Source organism: Excalfactoria chinensis, chromosome 1, assembly GCF_039878825.1.
Source record: "Excalfactoria chinensis isolate bCotChi1 chromosome 1, bCotChi1.hap2, whole genome shotgun sequence".
Taxonomy (NCBI): domain Eukaryota; kingdom Metazoa; phylum Chordata; class Aves; order Galliformes; family Phasianidae; genus Excalfactoria; species Excalfactoria chinensis.
Window position 1 is genome coordinate 2,500,444 of NC_092825.1, and position 23,234 is coordinate 2,523,677.

A 23,234-nucleotide genomic window follows, 5' to 3' on the forward strand; every position below is an offset into this window, starting at 1 on the left:
TCACAATAATCTGCCCTTTCTTTCCCACATCCCATGGGGAAGGAAGGACCTTCAGCGCTGCAGAACAGCCCTCTGTCATTTGAACCATGGTAGAAATGCAAAGCTATTACCACCTAGCAAATACATCATCTTCCTGAAAAAGAGTAAAAAGAAAGGAGAGTCTGGGGAATTAGGGACAAATCAGCTTGACTTCAATGCTCAGAAAATTCTTGGAACAAATAGCCAAGCAATCTTGTCTCTTAGCACCTCAAATATAACCAGGGGATAAGTAGCATCCGGCCTCAATTTCCCAGGAACAAATCACATCCAACCAACTTAATTTCCTCCAATGACAGTGTAATGATCCTTATGGGTCAGGGGTGCAGCAGCAGATGTAAGGCAGCTTAACCCCAGTAAGGCTCCTGACACGTCCACACCACATCCTCTCCACCAGTAAATACCTTAGCTACTTGATCACTCTAAGCTGGCAATTGATCTGACTGAAAGCCAACCGAATTACTTGGGTTTAACTGGTGAAGGTCCATTTGGGGATCAGCCTCCACCAGATTTCTCCTCACTGTGTCAAATATTGCAAAATAAAATAAAATAAAATAAGCTGCCAAGGCAGAGCAGAAAGGGAAAGAGGGTGAACTAGAGCCAGTGGAGTTAGAGACCTGACTGGACTCTGAAGCAGGGCTAGAAATGGCACCAGTTCAAACCAGTGGCCAGAAGCACTACCCGTACATAGCTCATCCCCCAGAGTGCTGGTGCTGAGCTGCAGATGCTCAGGGGAGACTTAAAACATATAAAATGTCCCCCAAACCATATTAATGTCTGTTCCTGTGCCAGCAGGCCTTGTCGAAGCTATAGGATGGATTTGCAGGTACTGGGTAAGTCAAAGATAACAGAGAAGTGCTCAGGAGCTTGAAGATGCATCCAGCTGATTATAGTCCCATGGTGGAAAGCAAGGGTACTGATCTGTGTTTCCTGCTAAATGGAAGAAGCAGGAAGACCTTGTCTTAATTTTCTCCATGACTAATCTGTTGGGTTTTCACTTAAGGAACCCTCAATGGTTTAATAAAACAGCTGTTGCTTTCTATTTCTCCCCCAAGCCCCCCAGCTGAGAAATTAAAAGCACTGCTTTAAATGGGTCCGACACTGTCTCACCTTCACTTCAGTTGCTCCTGGAGTATCTCGCTCATGAGTACAGGTGCCAGGTCCATCAGAATTCAACCAGCTTTTTGGGTCTGTTTGAGTTGGTAGGTGGTGAGGAAATAGGGATGTGAAACTTCTTGATTCTCCCTGTGTGTGACATGGTTTGAATTGTTTAGTTTTGGGGGCTTTGTGTTGGTTTGGGGTTTGTTTGTTTTGCTTTTGTTTTGTTGTTGTGGATTTTTTTGTTGTTGTTGTTGCTTTGTTTGGTTTTTTATGTGTGTGTATATGTACATATTTGGTTTTAATGGGTAGATGGATTTCTTATGATGTTCTGAAATGGATTATGGAATAGTGGAGTGTGAGCTTGCCATAGGTTTCACGGAGAACAAGTCATTTGTTGAATGGGATTTCAAGTATGGATATCACAAGCCAAACTTCATCTTGGTGGGACTAGAGGACTGACTCTACCTCAGTGCAATGAACTTAGAGGTCTTTTCTGCATCTCCCTCTGTATCACTCCTGAATCCTGGCCCTAAAACATTGCCTGTGGGTTGTTTCTGAATCAACATGATAGCATCCACATTTCTTGTAAAGTCAAATTCCCTGCAATGCTCCTTCCTTTTATGTAAAGCTAGTATGTAAGTACTGGTATCTCTGCTGGGATTTCCCATCTCCTGGCCTCTTTCTTTCCTTTGCTGGACATGCAGACAGTGCAACAAAGCGATGGTAACTCCTACTACAGAACAAAGCTCCTCTGGGAACCAAGAAATGAAGGAATGAGCCTTGAAATTCTGGTGGAAGTGCAAGGCACTGATAAGGAGTCATGAATTTGCAGGATTTGCAAATCTCTTCTTAATTACCCCATGCTACTATGGGCTGAAAGCCTATGCTTTGCTGTTGTTTCAGAAGGCCTCCGTGATGGAATCTGCTGGATGAGAGTGGAGATGTGCATTCTCGTGGCCCCTGTAAAGAGTATACAAAAGATGTCCTCACCCCGTAGTTTTTGAGAGCTGGCCTCAGAAAAGTAATTCAGTCAAATGTGCCTTGGCAATCTCTCCCCTAATGACTCTGAAATTAGTAGCTTCAGTCAGAAAATGATTGGCATTTTAATGCAACTAGGGGGGAAATATTCCTCTGCTTATTGCTTCTGTGCTCTGATTAGGAGAAAATCACACGAAGAATAACAGTTTCTACAGTCTTTACCTTTTACATGAGTGATGTCTTATGCTCTCGCCCTGGCTCCCCATTTCATTCTGCTCACCTCTCTTCCCCATGCATTTCTCTCCTTTCTCTTACTTATTTTTAACTCCCTTTGATCTCTCTGCACAGTATCTTCTAGCCTCTTTAGCTCACTTTTCAGCTTAAGCCAAATCAGCTCCATTGAAAGAAAGAAATCTTACTTAAAGAAAAAGAATAGAGAGCATAGGGGGAATTACACTGTCAGAGTCTGTCCCTCAGCTTTTTGAGGGGCTGAGTGGAGAGTTTTTGGATGAGAATGCCAGGCAGAAGAGCACCCATGACTAATTGCTATCTCTGGGTTTGCTGAGGGTGTGAAATCAAGTGTCAAGCTTGTCTCATGATAGTGAAGAATCTGCCTTAAAAGGAGGAACACAGGAGGTGGAGGAGGTCCTCTTTAGGACTGAGACAATTGTAGCATCCTCAAGCTGGTCTTACTAATTTGTTTCCTATATAAACTTCACATCCAGTCACATCCCACACTCATATCCTTATACCAAGAAGTTCAGAACATCCTCTGTAGAACACGGCGTATATAGAAGAGGTAAAAAAATAGTATTGTTGCCGCTTCCCCACTTTGTGAGCTGAAGGTCCACAATGAGCTTATGCCCATTTGCTCTCACTCCTGCATGATCCTTTGGATAAAGCATATTCACTCCTTTATTCCTTTGTGATGCATATCCAGTACAAGGTCATAGCTTATGCGCACCTTAGGCCCTCCCAGGGGCTGCTTTAGAACATCCTAGGCAGATGAATAGTCCCAAAATAAGAGAACAACAACAACAAAATGGACTTCTCTGTGACTGTACTGACCTCATGAGTCAAGGAGAGATCTGGAGGGTTACCTTGGTAGAGACCCCAGCTCTACTCAGCATCCTGCACTGCAGTCATCCAGATCACTGCAGACATGATTTACTTGAAAGGTCATCATGTCCTCAGGAGGACACAGGAGAGCTTTCAGGGAAGAGTAACAAGAAGGATTAACTTTCTGGTAAATCTCTTCTGTAAATAAAGGCTATGAAATTATACTTTGGTAAATCAGAAATAGGGGGGGAAAGGCACAAACAAGAGGATATACATAAAATGAGGAAGGTCAGCTAAGAGCTTCTCTTTTCTGACTCATTTCACGAGAATGAGACAGATATTTCAGGCAAAGGAAACCCACTGCTATCCAGAGTTTAGTTAGACCAAGAGGCTCCTTTTCATAAGATGTCAATGGGGTCAGGACTTCAGGCAGACCAAAAGATGCTTGGGTTTTGCCTGGGGGTGCAAAGAAGAATCTGTGCACCTTGATCTGCGAGGAACCTACCACTTCAATTTGGTGGCTCTGTAGTCCAAAGGGGTTGAGTGCCTGTGAGTCCTGACTAAGACCTTCTATCTATAAAGAAATGCCAACCGTCTTTGCCTGTATTCTCTATCTGTGTTACCAGCCCCACTGCTCTCCTTTCAGTTTCAGAGGTTTATGGTTTGAAATGGAGCACTTCCTGGTGTGGGTCCTGTGGATAAATTGGATCTGATAAATCAGTCAACATGTCATTACATTAAACAGAGGGATTTTACGGCTCAAGAATTCGAAGGCCAGTGACTCTCATTGTGGAAACCTGTGCTGTTGTACAGAAAACAGCTGCACCGTTTTGCTGTATTAATCAATTAACTTCTCCAAACCTGGAGTAGATCTTTTACCTTGTGACCAGGGTGAAGACTCAGGTCTCCAAAACAAAAGGATATTTACCTATCTCTTCCTCAGATGGACGTAGCAGTTTGGGAATGGGCCATGGGCTGAAGTTTGCTGGTGTTCCTTGGGTGATTCAGATGGCAAACAGTACCCTGAGAATGACCAGTGATGAGACTGATTTATGCTCGAAGACCTCTTACTCCAGCAAGTCCTGGGACTTCATCTCCCATGTTTCCCCTGCACTCTGTTGTCCGAATATCATCATGATGTGTAGTCTCTGAGAGCTGTGCTGAACCAAGAAGCAATTTGCAACAGAGAAATCCTGAAGCCCAGAGTTTTGGTTAGCTGATGGGAATATTTGACTGTATTCCAGTTACAGGAAGATGAAAATGTCCTTTATATCAGGGTAACAAATCCTTCTTAGGCTGTAAAGCAGTCAATTCTACTTTCTTGTCGAATTCCAATCTGGCATGCTGATAATGAAGAAATGCAGGAGGATTCACGGGGAGGAAATCAGGAATAAAGCAGTGCCACTGGGGGGGATTTTCAGGGGAGGAGGAGAAGGGGAAGGGGGGTTAGAGAGAAGGAGGGTGGACAGGCTTTAAAATGAAATTGAATATTAGTAGGCGGAAAATAAAATGGAGAAAGGCTGCACTGAAAGATATCCAGGCTGGAGATGGAGAGAGACAAAGAATGACAGCGAATCAGTTTAAGCATGAAAGAAAAGAAAAAGAATAATAATGCTGGCTTGTAAAGCTGAAATCAGATTATAGTTTCCTCCAGTGAATTAATTCTCTTGTAATGTAGTGTAGTGGGCTTTACAGTGCTGGTGTGATTTCCCCATTGGGTGGCACTGGGACATTAAACTGAGGCAGTGTGTGTGTGTTTCATTATAACTCTGCTTACGTGTATGCTAAATCTCTCAGAAAGCATCTAGGCATAAGACATGTGCTATATCTTCTTGTATGGAGCAAGGCATTAAATATGCCTGGGGTTTGGAGGGAGCCACATAATGAAATGGGTGCATGCATGTGTTTGTTAGGGTGTGACATTAAATCTCAGTGTGTGTTTATGTCAGCCAGTAAATCACGGCATGCAAAGTCCCCTGAAAACCCCAGAGATTCACCCCAGGGCTGGGTTGGTGTGGAATCACCTGCAGCTGAAGGTCTGAAAGGACTCATGAGACTGTTGGAATACTCCCCAGCAGGTGGGATGTCCCATTGCCAGGATGGGGGAGTGGACCTGAGATCAGAAGGATAGAGTGAGAGATCACAGCCTTTTTTTTCCATCACCCAATGGACCAAACAGGGGTAGACATTTGAGGGTACTGGGGAATCTAATTTACATCCCCTCCCTCAAAGAGATTTAGCTGTAGGAAGCCTGGATGGAACCAAGATCCTTTTCTTCTTGACTGTGCCCAGAAGTCCCAGAGCCAACCAAGTCCATCCTTTCAGTTCTGGTTTCTAAAGCTCTCTGGGATCCTGGAATAAATGAGCGGGTAATGGTTGCTCATGGACTTCTCCAGTAGTCCCAGAGACAGTGTAATTAGGCTATGGAACTACTTGCTGCAGGGTATAAGCTGATGCTTCAAGTTAATAAAGGCTCAGGCAAGAGCAGAGAATTTCAAAGGAAAAAAAAACAGTGAGTGTTGTTAAATTCATAGAGAAGACATTTAGTCCTGGAAGTCTCCATGTCTTAAAAGACTGGAGGAAGGGAGAATACTAGGGGTGAAACATGAGTCCATGCCTTGTCCCCATGCATAATGCATGTGCCTACAGACACTTCTGGAAATAGCAAGTTAGGAGGAGCAAATTGTGCAGCTGTACTGAGCTATCTCTGAAAGGGGCTAAATATTGCCCATTTACTCTGTGCAGTGTCGTATCCTAACTGTCATGGACTTTGGATTCAGTCACATAGACTGCGACTACCTGACTTGTCTGGCTAGGGTTGCCTATGGATCTGTAGTCCCCTCCTGCTTTGAGCAGGCAGGATCTCACCTGCCCAAGCACACCTGGGCAGTGTCTTCAAAATACACAAGAGGCATAACATGGTCAGCAAGCACGGAAAGATCTGCAGCAAAATTGATACAACTGTAGAGACTGATGCTGCTAACAACCCCTGGGACGTCTGACAGGTCAGTCCTAGCTTGAAGTCTGGGCAAATGGTGCTAGTACTGTTTTATACTGGAATAAAATTTGTGTCTTTGCCATAGAAACACAATGAGTGGTCAGCAAAGAAGAGGAGATGATTGGATCTTGCAGCATTTTGTGTGTGCCTTCTTTTTCTTTTTCTTTTTCTTTTTCTTTTTCTTTTTCTTTTTCTTTTTCTTTTTCTTTTTCTTTTTCTTTTTCTTTTTCTTTTTCTTTTTCTTTTTCTTTTTCTTTTTCTTTTTCTTTTTCTTTTTCTTTTTCTTTTTCTTTTTCTTTTTCTTTTTCTTTTTCTTTTTCTTTTTCTTTTTCTTTTTCTTTTTCTTTTTCTTTTTCTTTTTCATGTTTTTACCTCTCTCAGTCTTTTCTATATTCAGAGCACGAAGCAATCCCAAGTGTGCTTTAGATAAGGGCAGACCCATCCATACCTTTGTGACACTGTGTTGTGATACAGTGACTCGCCCAATCCAACTGTCTCTAGCAACTCCTCAGGACAGAGTGCCTGAGAAATTTATTGTTTTCTGCAACACTGAAGGGATAATTAACCCTGTTATTTGTGGTTATGTGGAGTGCTTTGTTCCCCTTTCTTGAGTGCTCTGGGTGTTGGTATCACTTCTTTTTGTCCATTTCTACTCAAATCCCCCTACCTGCTAGGAAACCAGGTGATAAATTACTTTCTACTAACCAAACCACTCTCTGCATTACTGCAGCACCTCGTGAGGAAGTTATCACTGGGGGAGCTGCGGATGATGCTGAACTTCAATTAGGCCCCATTGGCAAATTAGTTCTGCAGGGTGACATTTTCCAATCATGCAACATTAACATCCTCCCTAATTATGAAAATGTAAAGCTAACTTCTGTTTCATAATAAATTAGTCTTGTTCTCTTAGTATCTAAAACAGATGAGCACGCACGCAGTGTAGTTTCAATTGAGTTTTCTCTTCGTGTTCTGCTGATGCTCAGAAGCAGTCGCAACCTTGACGCAGAGTAACCTCCTGTCCCTCTAAAGGTCAGGTGTGGTGAGAGTCTGATAACAGTGAGAAAGGAAATCAGCAAGAAAGGTTGAAAAGGTGTTGAGGGAATAGGGCTTTGTTAGCCCTCTTAGGATGGTGGGCACTAGCCAGCGTCATTCTCCAAAGAGGAGGGAAAATGAGCAGGAGAAGCCCTTCTCTCCTTTCTCCAAGGAGCTTTTGCAGGTCTGCTTTACTCATCCCACATGTCCAATCCTGAGTTAGGTTTTAGAGCCCTACTATGAAGTACCTGAAGATGTGCCCAGTGTATCTATGCAGCAGTGCATAGAGGACATAAGCAAAAAGAGAGGAAAAGAAGAGGAAAACCTTAGTATTATGCAGACCGAAGTTTCATATCCGAGTTTCTGTGAATATCACAAGTTCTCAAGACAAAAACAAGCAAACAAACAGAAGTCAGTGATTTTTTGCACAATCAGAAGAATAAGAAGAAAAGTCTATCCTGGAGCCTGTCCACAATGTCTCTCCTTATTTAAGAGATACAGCTTAGAGATGCCACATTATAGCTCATCGCTGGCTCTTGACAGATAAGTTGTGCAACTGCGCTACGTGCTTCATAGAGACCAGTAGACATTACATGTTGGAGGGAAGCATTGTGTCTCCTCTGTGCCTCTGTTAAAGGGAGCTCTCAGCCACAGATTCACCTCTTCAACCCTCCCAAGCTATTCCATGTCACTGAAAATAAGAAGAGCTCTTCAAATAGCTTGGCAGCCAATGAGTTTTCACGCTGGCTTGGCTTGTGTTGTTAAAGCAAAATTAAGGATGCCTGAAAAACGAGGTACCTAATTATTGCATCTCTGTATCAGGAGTAATGGTGGGTGAGCTGCAAAGAGTGGCTGACAAGCAGCTAAGTAATAAACTAACAAGCAGGATGGCTGGAATCTGTCGCAGTGCTAATGAAGGTCAGTATAAGATACCTCCATGTTTCAAAGAACGAGATGGGTGCCACTGCAGACTCCCAGATGTGACATCTGAAGGCAGAGATCGTAAACGGAATGCAATCATTGCTAAGGACTGAAGCTTTGGCATGCAGAGGGTATATACAGAGGTAAGAGAATTAAAAGCAATTAAATAGCTCAAGGCAGAGAAGTCTTTGGGTCACTTGTAGGAGTTGGTGAAACAGTACAGCTGGAATAGTATGGAATAGTATGAGGGAGAAGTCAAGTCTTCTAAGCAGCATCTCCATTATGTGCATGATATTTTCCAAAAAGAAAGACAAACTGCAGTGAGCTTGCAACCTATAGAAAAGGGGAAGAGCTGAAGAAGGTAAACAGTTTACAGTGCACTTTCCTATAGAGTAGCTTAATTCACCATGAACACACTGCAGGAACATTTAAATTGGGCAAGGGAAAGCACGGTGTAAGCAAGCTCACTGCAAAGCCCAGGAAGCACATGATGGAAAGTACAAACAGAGCTACACAGAGAGAGGTCTTCAAGCAGCAGCTCCCTTGTTTTCAGCCATTGATTACATATGAAGGCTCATTTACTGCTGAAAAAGAAAGAAAAGTACGCTAGTTTGTTTCAGTCATCAACTCAAAGTCCAGCCTTTGCTTTAGGAGCCCATGAAGTTAAGTGGTAATATCCTTCCAAAATTGTTTGGCATCAGTACTAGATAAATCCTGTGGTTTTGCTGGGCAACACAAGCCCAAATTGTAAACTGTTCCAACCACAACCACAGCCTTCAGTATTCCTCATGGATCCTGTGTGCTATATATAATCAAAATCCTCACAATAATACAATAATGCAATAACATGGTAAGAAATGGTAGTGAAAGGGGGGGAGGAGTTGTTCCCCTCAGATGGCAGGATGCTTCCTTTTGCCTGCTATTTTCCCATTCTCTGAAATAATCTGGTTTTTATCTGCCACAGTTGTTTTTTTGCCAATCAATTCAATTGCAGCAGCAAGCTGACAAGCATTTTGAATAATGAGTTTGTTTTTGGGGTCGAAGGGTTTTGCTTGCTCATCCTGGCTTTGGAGAGAGCTGCCTTTGTGTTAGCAATGCCAAAAGGGAGCCCGAGCTGCAAAACACACTCGGAAGGATCAATACTTTAAATGCATTAACACTGGTGAGCTGCAAATGAAGTTAGCAACTGCTGAGCATCACTGATTTCACAGTAAGTCTCAGTTCAGTTGGTTAATTTCTCTGAAGGATCAATGCCACAGCTGATGGTTACTGAAGTTTCTTCCTTCACCAAGCACAAGGGGGGGGGGGGCGGGGAGGGGTTTGAAATGAACTCTACAGGAGATCACAAACCAACTCAACCGTGTAAATAAGAGAAGCATGGGTGTGTAATTCTCCTAATCTGTCAAGACTAGCACAGCAAAGGCATGAATCATAAAAGCCGAACTAAACCAGCTTCAAATTTTGGATCTAAATTTCACAGTTCCTCTTGTTATATGGGGTCAATCAAAACAGGCAGACCCAACCTTGCCTTAGCTTTCAAGGAAATTGGACTTGAAAGCCATAACTGCTACCCAAGTAGAATGCAAGCTTTGTATAAAGTGAGCAAATCTTGCAATATAAGCTCTTTAACGGTATACAACTTTTTAGGCAGTCATATGGGGATCCTGTGGACTGTTGTCTTCATACACACTGGCCTCTTTTTAGGTTTGGTGGTTGTTTTTTTAATGGGGTTGCAGTCAAGTCATCCTTATGGAAGCATGCTATTTGTAGATAGAGCATATATGCCTGGGGCTCCAAGCAGGAGAGAAAAGGAATATATAGTTGGAAGAATGCAGGCAATGCTCTGAGAGGAGATGGAAGAGGGTGTGTTGGGAGAAGGAGAAAGAGATCCAAGGACTGGAGAGAATTAGGCAATGATATATGAAGTGGAGAAATTGTGCCTGGAAAGACAGCAACTTGTGGAAACATTAGGGAAAACAGAATAAAATATTTCAGCCCAGGCTAAAGATATTGTGTGGTTGTTAACAAAATGAAATCACCAGCTGGAACTCAAAGAACTCAGCAATAAAACGTGATGAATTGCATCGTCAACTGTGCAATAATTAAGCTAGCCTGGACTTTCTAAAAGAGACTCCAACTCCTGTATTCCCAGTTCAACTATGAGAACTCCATTATAACTCTGTATTTCCTGTGGACCAAGGTCTGAGTCTTTAAAGGACAGGAATCCCTAGCACAAGATTCCATTTGAATTAAGGCCATAATTCCAGAAGTCTACATCTCTATTATCTCTCCTGTTGGGTACCTGAAGAGCTTGCCTTTTCCATTTAGCCTTCGGGTGTAAACAGAAAGAAGCACTTTTAGGAATGGAGCAGTGAAAATGCTCATCCAAGGTAGACATAGAATCACAGAATCACATTGTAGGGGTTGGAAGGGATCTCTGGAGATCATCAAGTCCAACATAGATCAGAGAACTTGCCATTGTTCTGATTTATTTGTTTTTTAAGTTAATTTCTTTTCTACCACAGCTTCAAACAGACAAAATTCCCAACTTTTCCTGGGAGGAATTACTGAGGCAACCTTCATATCATTTTCCTATCACAGGAAACTTCTTTGCTTCTTTCTCATTGATTATTTCCATGTTCAAAAGACAGAAGCTATAGGGCCAGTCCCTTCCGAAAAATAGATAGGTAAGTAGATCTAATCCAAGTTTTGGCCAGCTGGAAATGGCATTTCTAGGCCTTTCCCCTTCTTGTCAGAAATATACTGGCTTCCTTCTTCAAACAGAAGATGGAAGAATAATCTTGTGATCCTTGTGAAGGTGGTGGATCTCTAAATAGAGTTGCTTTATGTGCTTGAAAATTCTTGACTAAAACAAAAAAGGAAAAATATAGACACTTTTTCATGCATATTTTCACACACACACACACACACAAAAAGTAATCATCCTGTATTTTGGCATAGGTGGCCTTAGCTTAGAAAAACGTATAATGAGACTGGTGAGAAAACTGGAGAGCTGTCAACACTGTGCTTTCCTGCTATACATTAAAAATCACTCCAAAAGGAGAAGGGACTAACAGTGTTTTCATGTATAAACAGAACAGGTGGGGAATTTGCAAATTTTTTGACAACATTTTCAAATTTTGACCAAAAACAAACAAACGACCACCAACAACGACAACAAAATGCTGAACATTCAGAACACTGAGAACACTGTGCCCCAGAAAGCTTTCGTTTCCCCTCTCATTTTTAACTCTGAAAACAAGAGCTGATGCGCTGATTTGTTTTTCTCACATACCGATATTAGAAGATGTTCAGTTTAAAAGGGAGAAAGCACTATAACTATCATCTGTGATGATGGTACTGAACCCAAATTTTACTCAGCCATCAGCATGGCTAACAGGTCCACTCCTGGCTCACATATATCTCCACGTGTACAGGAGAGCAGAGAAGAAACCCTTCAGGGAAATTTTCCCCTGAGAGAATATGGCCCAAAACACTCAAACATAGTAAAGAATAAAATATAATAAGAAGAATAAAATAAAAAATAAAGAATGCTTACTGGTCAAGGAGAAGTCAAGGGATCTGATGACAGCAGATCTGTAACTGCCAAGCCTCTGATCCATCCACCACACCAGGTTACTTTGCCAATTACATCTTTTTGCAAGACACTTTTGGCTGGGTATTTTCATCTACATGACAGGAAGACTTCGGAGTTGATGCTCATGAAACAGTTTTCCAAGAGAATAAAACTCTTCCTAAAGCTCATTAGCTGAAAATTGTCTGGCACTCTGAGAACAGAGACTGTGTCAGGTTTTCTAATCTCTTTTCTGGATGGCCTCGCTCCCCACAGAGATGCACAAGGCTTTGAAGAAACTTGGAGGTTCAGGCCTCCATGCTGCTGCCTTCTGGAAACAACAGCTACAGATTATTTTGTGAGGACACGTTTCCTTTCATCAGTTTGGAGTTTAGTACCTGGACACCTCGCTGAGTGCCTTCTTTTCACTCTATTCTACAGTTGATGCAGAGGGATGTAAACAAATAGGTTTGCTCTAGCAAGGGTTAGAATAACAAATCATGCAGGTGGTTGGAAGATAAGGATATTTCAAAGTTGACTGCTTGATCCTGTGGGGTATCCCAGCCAAGTTCTTGACCTTGTTTGAGCTCTTTTAGTGATGTCCAACAAAATCACTGGGAAAGGCCATGTGACCACAAAAACTGTGTCAAACTGAACTCCGCATCCATTTTGACCATCAGTGTAAATTGTCTTGACCGGGGGATTTCTCTTCAAGAAAAGATTCTTCTATTATTTTTCATAAGGAAAACAGGTAGTTTTAATTTCTCAACCAGGCTGAAGCAAAGAAGATGAAATGTATTTTTTCTTCGTCGCTCAAAAAATACTTGTTCAAAAACCTTTTAAAGAGGACAGAGATGAGAGTAGTTCTGCCTCCTTTGCTCTTCTTTACCCTTCCTTAAATTTTTCTACACAGGTGTTTTATCTTCTCCCTGAAAAAAAAAAATAGTTTTCTATCAACCCAGACTGACCAATGCTGGAAAGTCATTCTTCACTCTTTGTTTTCCAGGCCATCAGCAAATGAGCTGATAACCATCTATTTTCTGTTCTATGACACTTCCACACTCCCACCAGAGTCTCCCTCCAGCTTGGTTTAAATTAAACACCTGCCGAAATGAAGAATTGCCACAAAGTTAGGTGATTTGGCTATTGCAGATCTTCATGTCATGAATTTTCAGCATGTACGGGACGGTCCTTTCTTGACTTTCCTGTCAAGAACAGCACTCCTGTTCCCGAGCTGAGAGGTTCTCAACATGCAATGTATTAATGCTGACAAGTAAAAACCACCTGATTTTACCTAGGATCATTGCCTGTCAAAGAAACTAAATAGACCTCTTTAGCAACTGAATGGCCTTATATTTCAAATGTATTGATCTAGTGTTATTTTAGCCATATTTCTGCTTGCAAAAATCTTTAATGCCATGAAAATTATTCAGCAGACTTGCTGTGAATTACAGTATACAGCCATTAGCAGACTCCAGTGTTAAGTATGATTTGTTCTAAGTTTCTGGAAATAGCATGGTGGCCTTGATTCTATTTCTGTTAATGTAAACAGGAGATATTCTGCTCATTGTTTAACATTTTTCTTCATAAGAAAGGCTAGATTCAGACTTCTAACAATAGCTACATGTCATCCAGGATGGGCTTACAAATATTGTTCCATTGCACTGAGAGATGGAGTTTGCACCCCTCTGTGGGCAGTCTTGGCTCACCAAGGTTGTTACAGCAAGCAGAACAATTGTTACCATACACAGAGCAGGAACAATATGCATTTGCATTCCTTATTCAGCTCCGGGCATTGAATAAAACAAAACAAAACAAAAAACATGACACAGTACAGTGGATATTCTGTCCTATATATGCAATGAATTACCCACAAATTGACTTCTTTGATCCCATTAAAGAATTTGAAAGCTTTGTACTTTCCAACATTCTCAAATTCACAGCATCTTCACTAACAGGTCATGTTGAACAAGGGAATGCAACCACCTGACAGCCCATAAGGGAAGGAGATGGGAAGCAAACGGTTTGAGCCCTACTGTCTGGTTATCACATGGATTATCAAGTTGCTACATAATACATGAGAAGTTTTGGTAATACATGATCTCAAAAAGGAAATAAAGAAGAGTGAAGGCCTTGTTTTATGAAACTTTGACTTCATTTGCTTCACTTGGATTTTTTGCTCCATTCCTGATGAGGAACAGTGCTGCAGGAGTTCAGTCGGATAAAGAAGAGGAACCTTAGCAAAGGTCGGGCATATCTGGCCTGCAGGATGGACTCTGTTCTCTGTAAACTAGAGAGAATAAGAGGAAGGTATAAAAATTGATAAGTCCCACAGAAACCCTCTGGACTGGTGCCTCCAGTGGCCTCAGTAAACAGGGCTATGCAATGGGGTGGCAACACCCTTATGAAAAGCACTAGCTCCTTCCCCACTTCTTTGTAGAGCAATGGCATTAACTTTCCTCTGGAAAGAAGCACAGAGGGATTTAAGGATGGAAAGTGCTGCTTCAGCACTGTTATTTTTATTCAGGAGTGCATCAAAGGAAGGAGGATATATAGTACTTTTATCTTTTTATTTTATTTTTATATTTAATGTTGTTAATCTGAGACCACTGAGGGAATACTGGACTGTTCAGCTGTAAAACAACACGTGCAATATCTCTGCCTCTATCTCACCTGACAGAGTTTTTGATTTGAATGAGAACTTGCCAAGAAGTGGGTTAATTAATGAAGCAATCCCCAGCAGATTTGACTTAGATTTTCAGGATGGTGCAATGTTTCTTACCCCTCTCTAAAAGAAAGGAGAGATCTTTAAATCTATTTAGAGAAATGAGCTGCTCAGTTGAAAATCTTCTCTGAGTCCTGGCCATTTTCACTTGGACATTTCCCATTACTGCCTTTTCTGCCTAGAGACAAGGACAGTATCTGAGGCACAGGGACATCACAGGAGAGGTTGTTGCCTTCAAATTTCCAGCTTTCGCTGATTCAAACATGCCGATATTTTGTTTGAATAATTAGCTGCAGCTTTTATCTCCACTGAGCCCTCAGGCACCCCACATTCCTTCCCTTTGCTGGCTCTTGTGCTCATACTATGGAGACATGGGATTTATTTTTCCTGTTATGAATTCAGATCAGATAGTCAGCATTTTTCCTGGGCTGACCAGGGCTCAGCATGGTCTTGCTTCATCCCTAGAGCTAGACAGATCAGTAAAGCATCATGTGCAAACTGCTCATGCTAAATATGCAAGGTCCCTTCTCCAGAGAGAGGGGCAGAAAGCCACTCCTTTAACTTAAAGCTGCTTTCTCCTCCCCTTCTTATGTGATATCTGGGTTTCTCTTAAAACGTGAAACTGGGGGAAGCCATTTGTTTCCCTTGATCTGTTTACAGACAGAAGAGAATATTTTTAAAACCAGAGGAAGCAGCACATTTTTGCCCTGCAGCAGTTATGGCATGCTGTGCATTAGAGAGAGATTGATAACTTCATAGCACAACCCTCTCAGCCCATCCCTGAAACACTAAACAGCCGTTCTCTCTGCCTGCATAACAAGGGAAGATTTGCAAGACTGAAGCCATCAAAGCTATGCTTCTGGACATAACTGGTGCAGGGTTTGTCTTCTCTCACTTGAAGGAGGATGGAAGAAATTAATCATAGAGATGGACTGGAGAAGGTTAAAAGGACAGCAAGAACTGGGGATGTTCAGCCTGAAGAAAAGAAAGCTCCAGGGTGACCCAAAAACCACCTTTCTATATACTCTAAATGGAGTCTATGAGGAAGAGGATGACAGACTCTTTAGCATGGTCTGTTGTGATAGGACTACAGGGAAATGCTTTCAAACTATAAGAAGAGAGATTTATGTTGGATATAAGGAAAAAGCTTTTATGGTAAGGGTGCTGAGGCACTGGAGCAGGTTGTCCAGAGTGGTGGTGGATACCTAATTCATGGAACATACAAGGCCAGGCTGGAAGGGCTCTGAGCAACCTGATCTAGCTGTAGTTGTCCATGTTCACTGCTGGGGAGTTGGACTAAATCACCTTTAAAGGTCACTTCCAGCTCAAATGATTCGATGAAGAGAGTTTTGGGGAGATCTTGGTAACACTGATGGTGTCTATTAGGAGTATGTCTTACTGCATTCAAACAGACCTGAAATTTCAGGTCCTATCTGAGCTCATGTTCCTTCTAGCTAGAAGCAAGAATTATTCTTCAGCTTCATGTCAATGGAAGAGTCTCAGTCTTCAAGCTAAAAGAGCAGCAATTTGGGTGCAGGTTTTGAGCTGTAAAACAACTCTTCTCTTCTCTTCTCTTCTCTTCTCTTCTCTTCTCTTCTCTTCTCTTCTCTTCTCTTCTCTTCTCTTCTCTTCTCTTCTCTTCTCTTCTCTTCTCTTCTCTTCTCTTCTCTTCTCTGCTCTGCTCTGCTCTGCTCTGCTCTGCTCTGCTCTCTTCTCAAAGCAGATCAACAGACTCAAACAGGATTGTTTAATTTGAAGAATAGGAGGCTTGGGGAAGACCTTATCACTCTCTATAAAGCAACACGAAAAGAGGTTGTAGTGAGGTGAGGCTCAGTCTCTTCTCCTGGGTAACAGCGATAAGATGACAGGGAATGGCCTTAAATTGTGTCAGTGGAGGTTCAGCCTGGATATTAGGAAAAAAAATGCTCTCAGAAGAAGTGGGGAGGCATTGGAACAGGCTGCCTGGGAAGGTGGTCAAGTCACCATTCCTTCAGATGTTCAAGAAACACAAAGAGGTGACACTGAGGCACATGGTTAGTGGGCACAGTGGTGACTGGATGGTGTTTGGATTAGATGGCTGTAGTAGATTTTCCAACCTTTATGAGTCTATAATTCTATAGAAATGCATTAAGGATGTTGTTGGAAGTAAAAGTCCAAAGGCAAGGAGAAAATGGGGTAAACTGATAACTGTTAAGTTCTTCCCAGTCTGAGCAAACCCAGGTATTTTGGCAGGAGAGAGCAAGGGAGAGGGTGCAATCCTGATTTGGAAGATCAGCAGCAGGGGAATGGGCCCATCAAGACTGTCAAGACATAATAGAGACTGGTGTCTGAGGAGAAAGTTAGAGGGATCTGTGTGCACAGAGCTGGTAACTCCAACTCATTCTATGGGACCTGTGTTCAGAGCATCTCCAGATCAGGGTTTATGCACCACACCTCCAATGCTGCAGTGTTACCAGGGGGAGGAGGGGGAAGAGAGAAAAATTGAAGAGAGAAACACTGTTACCAGAGCTGGCATTTTAATATTGAAAGGTTGTGAAATCTAATAAGAGCTACAAGGGAGGTTGATGTATTTTTTCCTCATACTAGGATGAAATTGGGATTCAATAAGTAAATGTGACAGAATATGCAATTTCCCATAGATTTCGTGCAGCAGGGCGCTTCCTGCGTAATAACCTTAAACCAGTCTTTTTTTTCCTCTACCCCAGCTAAGATCTTTTGCCTCCCATCTTATCTGAATAATAGTTCATCCCCATAAAGTGCAGCCTGCCACTTTAGCTGCAGCTTATCACTGCCTGATGGTACATGGAGGACAAAAGTAATTCTTTTTCTCCTCTCCTTTTTCTCCATAGAAGACATCTTCCTGCTGCTTCCTGTAAGAAATAAGCTTGACTTGCGATGCATGAGAAAGGACTAATTTTAGTCGGCCTAATTCTCCGTGATGATGTTCAGCTGTACAGGCCCTTTAAAACTTGTTTCACTTTGATTGCTCAAAGACACCTCTTCCTTTAGAGTCCATGTTGACAGCTGGAGAGATGGAAGGAAAACTGCAGTAAAACCTGCTCCTGTGCTATAGGAAGAAATCTACTTCTTAGAGGTACTTCCCTATCAGGCCTCACGTGTTGGATACAGGCGTATGACTCAGATCCACCTGGTCTATGCTGACATTGCATCTGATTTTGAGGCTTTCCTTGCTTAGAACTGAGGGATTGGACCAGATAATCATCAGAAGTCATTTGCCACCTAAGTGATGAGGGCTGCTCCAAAAAAAATGCCTCCCATTTTATGATGTTGGCCCACAATATCAGAGGTGGATGTTGGTGGTATTTCTGTAGATGCTGAACCTTCCTGCCAATATTCTGTTACATTTTGCTGCTATATGACAGATGGCAGCAGAGGTGCAGTCTGACAGTACAGCATCTGACATAGAAGTGTGTAAGAAACAAATGTATGCCATTGAATCCCCCATGAGGAAAATGTTACACCCACTGATATTCATTGACACTTGATGTGGATGTGAGCATAGTGAGGTGCTGAGTGTTGTGTTTCAGCAATGACACCACCAACCATAGCAAATGTTGAAAGAGCAGGTCTGTTCCACTGGTGCCAATTTTTATGAGTGCAGCATGCAGGCTCTTGTACACTGCTGGTGAAAATGCACAACTAATGGTGGTGATTGTGTTGAAAAATAGTGTTTTGTAGCTGAGAATTTTCTCTTTCAAATAGTGCTACCGGACTCTTTGTATCTGTTGTAGTTTCCATGGGAATTAATAGGAGACATTACTTTTGGAGCAACCTACGTATTTTACAGTTCTGCTGTTATGCTATACAGTTCTGCATAGTTATGCTTTAAAACTACCAGTGTGAAGAGTGAATTGGAGGTGTGTACAGATGAGGGGCACAGGGACATAATCACAAGTGTTCAAATGCCAACACTTTCACCCATTATTGCCCTTCAGCTGAGCACCATTATTGAACTCTCCCTATAATCCTTTCCTTCCTCAGCTTTGTGTGTGAGATTCTCCCATGAGCTGCCCATGTGCCCTTAACTCCCCCTTGCCACAAACTTAATGTTCTTACTTAACCTACCATCTGAGCTTTAATTCCATGTGTGCCAGAGCCAGGATCTGAACCATTCTAGCTCAGATTGCCGCCCATTCCTAATCACCTGAAGCAGTGAAGTTTAAAAGGATTATTAATCAATAAACAATTTTGCTTTAAGCAAACACATTCTCTTGTGCAGCTGAGGAGAGGTAGAAGCAAATAGGCATGCAGTCCCAGCAGTTTGGGTTAACTTCTTCAGCTCTCCAGCACTTGTCATGCTTGGCATGGCACCATTATATCCTCTTGTGCACTTTAACCCTTCTGCCTGCCAACTACAGCACATCCAGAATGAAGGAACACCCAAAGCAGCTAAAAACTTTCTCCTTCCCTCTCTGTACCCTTCAGGTACAGCATAATGGACTTCAGGACGAGCATAATAGGGAACAAATTCCCATCACTATCACATTTGAAAGCTGCAGTAATAAAATGTGCATAATGACAACCTCCTTCCTTCCTCGCCATCAAAAGACTCAGTCTTTGTTATTGCAGACAGTTTGATTTTGTCTTATTGCTTTCAAGCTGAGTATATGATGATTTTATTGGTGTGCAATGTTATTCTGCCTGCCCCGGGGATGCAGAGGTTCAGATGAAGGCACTGGTGAGATAGGTGAGTGGCTTTTTTCAGCTGTCCTCCAGCTACGCTCAATTAAAAAAGGAAAGCCACAAAACAAGTTAGCTAATAAGTGGCACAAAGGGAAACCCCACACAATTACTGTAAGCCATAATGCTCACCCCAAGACATGAGGAGTCAGACCCTGATCTGGCACCACAAGCAATAGGGCTTCTCTCCCCATTATGCTTGGCTTGAATATCAGCCCCAGGTTTGAATGTCTAAATTTAATGGCCCATGTGATTCAATGGAACTTACTGTCATTGCCAGTTAACTTGAGTTGATACCAAGATAACAGCTTATGAACAGTTTCTGTGTGGTTCTAATCATTGGTATTGATTTCAATAAGGCATGGGCTGGTTCCTTGACACTCTAATTCTAAAATCGATGGAGCTGGGACAATTCACTCCACCTGAATGCTAGGGAGATCAGGTACATGCCTTAAACAATAAACCAGAGACTGAAATTATTTGTGTAGATCTTTACAAAGAACTGGCAGGCAAAGCAGAGATCATGCAGATGTAGATAACATGCTAACCAAGTGAAAATTCAAATAATTCATCTGTCCATCATGCAGCATCCTCTAGGGCAAGAGATTCTGCAGCAGGGACTTCAGCTGCAGCTTGAGGGATAACTTAGAGGAGGCACCTTGGATTATGGTTCTCTCCCGCCTTCCAGCTGGGTTGCAAGTGAAGAGGAGGGCTGGAAAGATGAAGGAATAGTAGAGTCCAGAGTGTGCCTGGATCACTGATTCAACTTTTCCCTGCTTGCTGAGCTTTCTGCCTGTGACCTAAAGCCGGGTGCAAATACAGTCCTACAATCTCTTTCTTTCTCCCAGTGATTGAAAGTGGCTCCTTTATAAACTGGCAGCCTGTTTTTCTGCGCCTGTGATTACTCCAATGAATGTTCTCTTTTGCAGAGGAGCCTAGAATTCTTATCCCATTCTATTTCCATCACCCTTGAAGGTTTTACATGTTGTTTACAAACAGAATTCCCCATGCCCCTGCCTAAGTGGTATCTTTTTTTCCCTGAAGCATCAGACAAGGTGATGTGCAGGGAGAGGTGGAGCATCACAGCCAACCAAACTGCCTAACTCTGTCTGTCCCCTGTGGGGATGGCAAGCGACACATTTCCACGAGGTAATTACATGTTGTCATTTCACTGTGTGCCCTCCGATGCTTTGTGGGAAGCTTTGAAGTCCCTTAAAACATGTTTGAGAGCACCAAGCTGAGGTGATAGCTGTGGAGGCAGATTATTCCCCTGTAACCTGGGGGAGCCTTCAGAAGTTCTGCTCAGGCATTCCAGAGGGACACTTGAGTTTTCTTCAAGGTCCTGCAAGAGACACAAATTAGCAAAGCAGAGCAAGAAGCAAATCCACTTTGTATTTAAAATTAAACCTTCTCCAATAGTTGGATCCTAATACCTATATGTTGAGGGACACAACAAACATCCGGATTCTGGCCACAATTCCCTCATGGCCCAGATTGTGCCTGGGATATAGCTCATCTCCAGGTGCTCATCCTTGTGCCCAAGGTTTGATACTACATCCCTGCACCTCCCTCCAAATTCCCCAGTGAGAGGAAGGAGAGTGGTGGTGAATGGCTGCTCTCTGGAGGAGGAGCAGGAGATGAACAGCAGGAAAACTGAAGCATGTGCAATGAGGTTTGCTGCTTTCACAAATGCTTCTCTGAACCCCTCAAAGCTGTTCAGGGTGACACCATTCATGTCTCTTGTTGCTTGATATTTGGGAATATTCCCACAAAAGGATGCTTGTTGGTGACACTCTGGAACAGGTTGCCCAAGGAGGTTGTGGATGCTCCACCCCTGGAGGCATTCAAGGCCAGGCTGGATGTGGCTCTGGCAGACTGGGCTGATGATTGGTGACCCTGCACATAGGGGTGTTGGAGCTGAATGATCATTGTTGTGCTTTTCAACCCAGACCAATCTACAATTCTATGATTGTATTTAGGGAATGTCCATTTTTCGTCACCAGCCCTAGAGTGGGAACCATCTGGAAACAACATATTGTTTGGACACCATTTACCCAGACTGGCTAGAGAATAGATATGAGTACTAATAAACATCTACTGAGATCAGAATCTGCTCATGGACAGGTGAAAAGAGCTAAATTTATTACAAAGAAAGATAAGTTTGGCCTTCCTGAACTTGGAAAAATTGGATGTTTAGTGTGCTTTACATAGGAATAGGTTTTAGAACAGGCTGCTCAGGGAGGTGGTGGAGTCGTTGGCCCTGGAGGTGTTCAAGAAAAGGGCAGATGTGGCACTGAGGGATGTGGGCTCCCCAAGGAGGTGGTTGAATCGCCATCCCTGGATGTGTTTAAGAGCCGCTTGGATGTGGTACTCAGGGATATGATTTAGCAGAGGTTTGTTGTTGTGGTATTTTTGTGGTTGTTTTTTAAGAGATAGGCTACTGGTTAGGCTGCGGTTGGACTTGATGATCTTCAAGGTCTTTTCCAACCTGAGTAATTCTATGATTCTATGATTCTATGTAGTTAGCGGGCATGGTGAGGATGGGTTGACCAATGGACATGATGATCTTAGTAGTCTTTCCAACCTTAATGATTCTATGATTCAAAGATGAAGAACAGAGGAACTAAAGAGTTTACAGTTGCCACTAGGACAGTTTGGGTAGCCAAGCTAAAGGAAACTGGGAAATAACCTGGAAGGGCATCAAACACAAGACCTAAAAGTTCTCAGGATATCATTGACTCATTTCAGCATGAACAAGTAAAACAAGGCAGAAAGCCTTAGCTGAAGTGATCTGAGCTGTTCTGCACATGGTGAATCAGAAAGAAAAGGTTTTTGAGGTGGAATATGGGAGTATGTGCGCTGCAATTAGTCTAACAAGGATTATGCCAGAACAGCAAAGGAAAAAGGAATCTAATATTTTGTGGTAAGAGGAAAGCACGGATCTACAGAAGACGTGTGAGACAAGTATCTTAAGACAGAAAAGCAGTGCACTTCCAGTAACTGCTGCTCATGTTTTTAAGGACAGGATTTCAGCAGTCCCTTTTTTTCCATTAGAGCAGCAAGCATTATTTCCAGTGATGACAGCTTCAGATTCCCTAATTTTCTTTTGGACCTGGAATTCTTTTCTCAGTGCTGTTTTGCAATGCCAAACTCGTCACCTCAAATCTCCTGAGCTTTGACAGATGGAATTAGGATATAACAGCACTGCAGCAAGACTGCAGACGGCAAGTTTCAAAAAAACATATTCAGTACTGAAATGCTTGTAACTCCCATTTTAAGTGGAGTTGTCTTCCCCAGGGAAAGCACCAGACTCCTCTAGACATTACAATGATCTGCTAGAGAGAGACGCAATCTAGCAACCCAATTCAGTGCTAATAAAGGGAATTAGATCCAACTTGCTCTTCCTGTTGGAGTAAAGATATTATGAGGGAGAAAATGACATAAGCCTTCTTCATCTGTATGTTTCACTGAATTGTATCTAAAACCACTGTTTCCAGGAGCAGAATTAGCCTTATATATGCCTTTGTAGAAAATGGAACACTCATAAACGTACTCACTGAAAGCCAGATAGAAAGAGTAGCAATAACGATACTAAAAATAAAAGTGGCAGTTTTAGCAGTAATAATAACAATAACTCAGTAACTTGATCTCGAACCAAGGCCTTTCTTTAGGGAACTCATCCAGGGAGATGAGGGTGGAGCCTTTTTTTTATTATTATTTTTTTATGGTTGGGCCCATTACTGACCAAACTCGCTGCAGCTGTGTGAATGTTTTATCCCAGTGCAAGGAAGAGGTCAGAGTCTCATTGGAAACAGTCTGGGAAGCAGGTGAGAACTGTCCTCTTCAGCAGCAGTGTGTCATAAACTGAAGTGTAGCCTATTGGACCGTGTTTAGTTTTAAAAGACAAATAGGTATATAAACTGCCAAGAGAGGAGGTGAATGTCCTGTCCATGGAGACACCCAAGGTCAGGCTGGAGCAGACCTTGAGCACCCTGATCTAGCTATGGGTGTTCCTGTTCACTGCAGGGAGATAGACTAGATAACCTTCAGTGGTCCCCAGCAACTTGAACAGTTCTATGATTCTATGAAATTAAATATGATATGGGAAC